The 2299-nt window shown below is 33.2% G+C and overlaps 1 protein-coding gene across 8 annotated transcripts in view; it reads right to left on the bottom strand.

Moving 5' to 3' along the window:
- Positions 1-2299, bottom strand: part of LOC106867195 (nucleolar transcription factor 1) — a 62405-nt gene that overhangs the window by 41030 nt on the left and 19076 nt on the right. For 3 of the 8 annotated variants that reach the window (XM_052966665.1, XM_014912001.2, XM_052966662.1), the window contains exon 1: positions 844-917. The exons of 4 other annotated variants lie outside the window; for them this stretch is intronic. The gene's annotated coding sequence lies outside the window, so the exon portion shown is untranslated. Of the gene's footprint in view, positions 1-843; positions 932-2299 lie in introns of those variants that run through there. One more of the 8 variants, XM_052966663.1, reaches the window with a different exon arrangement.

Raw genomic sequence — 2299 nt, forward strand, 5'->3', positions numbered from 1 at the left:
TATATATATATATATATATATATATATATATATGTATGTATATTAAACTGCCTCAATGCAGGTAAAATGAAAAAAAAACAAAGAGAATATAATTTAAAAAATTCAAAATGAGGGCGGCAGTTGAGACAAAACAGAACTGCACGTGGTGACTTCGCGCAAATAAGCGCCAACTTTAGATTTCATAGATGTTCATTATAAAAACACATACTAGCTAATATATTTTATCATAATATAAATTTTCAGCTTAAACAATGAACTACGCAAGTCTTGGAGGCTAAAAAAAATTTTATTTGTTACAAATCTGACGAAATGTAATTTCAAGAAAAAAGAAATATTGCCCGAGTTTGGGAAATATTTATCCTATAACACAATTAAAAATCGACATAACTACCCTGTAGTTATGCCGAAAAATCAATCGGAGCGAAATATTATTTCCGATTATTTATATTTTACTTGTTTCAGTCGTTGGAGTACGGCCATACTGGGGCACTGCCTTGACGGGTTTTAAGCCAAATAGATCGACCAGAGGACCGATGAATATTTCTATTTCGAATTTAATGTTGAGATGTAATTTGGCGAGTAATACAATAACAAAGTTAGTGGTTAACAGGAAATTCGATGAGGGAAATCGTGAATATAGACAAAGTTTAAATGTGTCGAAGCGAAGTGGTCATTAAAGTGTTGTCACACATCGAAGGAAACCGATCTAGTCGTTTTTTCATCCGTGTATATTCGTAATTTACATTACTGAACGTTCCCAGAAATTCGACAATAACTAGTATTTCCAAATAAACCAACATCAAATGAATTAAAAGGACTAATTCCGTAAAATGGTTCTCTTACCTTTGCAAAAATCGTTGACACAATTTCAAAAGTTAAAAAAAAAAGCAACTTCCGGTACCAAGACTTACCTCCCTTAAAATGCGATCGCTGCGACTGCTAGAAACAGCAGCCAAATCTCAACTTACTGTCTTAATACGGGAAGGACATATTGAATAATGATCTAGATTAGGGGTACCATACGTCCGTATTTTCCAGGATATGTCCTGTATTCAGAAGTCAAAATTTGAGTCTAGGAAGAATTCTTAAAATTCTTGAAAGGTACCGAATTTCACGTTAAAAAAATGAAACACACACAAACACATATATACATGAATACACAAGCACGCACATATTGGTAGATAGATACACACACATAAAACGTCGAAGGCCGAAAGTGCTTGCCGGGCAGGTGTCTATCAACGGAGTGTCTTGTCTTTTGTTTGCTCTGATACGGCAACGTCTATCTAGACACAATGGGCTTAAGAAAACACAAAATTAGATAAACATGGGTTCGTAATAAGGAAAGACATGATTTTATATGGGAAAGTGGGTGTGATGTCTTTAACAGTCAAGTATGTCTCATTGACTCTCCCCAGACACGACAAGAAAAAAGTTAAACATTATTTAATCGGTTACATTCTTAGATATTTCTGTAAACATTAACCGATATTTTTATCATGAAGAGAAGCTTAATCAATTCAGGCAATTTAAACATGCGGAATATACTTGCCTTTTTTATTAAATAACTTTTTTTTTACCCATTTTAAGCAGTGTTCTTTCTTTAATAATGTTTAGAAAAAGATCCCACCACCTTCAAACGAAACCTAGACAAATTTCTTCAAGGTATATCCTATAGGCCGCCAATATCTAGGTCAACAACTACCTTACTAGATAATCCGCCCATGCCTCAGTCAACAACTCCCTACTTAAATGGGCCATGATATAACAAAACGACTTTAAAAATGACTTGGTATAGCCTGTCAGGTTATGTCATTAAGTAAGACATAACCAGGACCAATCTTAGATCGAAACATCTATAAATTTGTATTTGATTTATTATCAGATCGGAAATACAATTAGCAACAGGTTATGATATTGGGACTAATGTAGAGTATTTTTATAATGGGTGAAAGTTTTGGATCTAGTTTAAAACGGGGGCACCAGTTTTCATTTATGTTTTATGTAGTGTTTTTGGTACCGAAAGACTTTCAAACTTCGTATACTTATCTATTTTGTGTTATAGAACAGAAAAATATTTTTGTATTCGAATTTATTTCATGTAAAAAATTGTCTTATTTCGATAATTTCTACTAATCACTGAAAAACAGTTAGCGCTGTAACGGTGTATATCGTATTAATCCCCTAACCCTAACCCTAACTAGACTGTTAACCCTAACCCTAACCCTAAAACTAACCCTAACTCTAAAATTGTTACACACATAGATACGCACAGCGTAATTTATTATATAAACAATAT

Source organism: Octopus bimaculoides, chromosome 3, assembly GCF_001194135.2.
Source record: "Octopus bimaculoides isolate UCB-OBI-ISO-001 chromosome 3, ASM119413v2, whole genome shotgun sequence".
Classification (NCBI taxonomy): domain Eukaryota; kingdom Metazoa; phylum Mollusca; class Cephalopoda; order Octopoda; family Octopodidae; genus Octopus; species Octopus bimaculoides.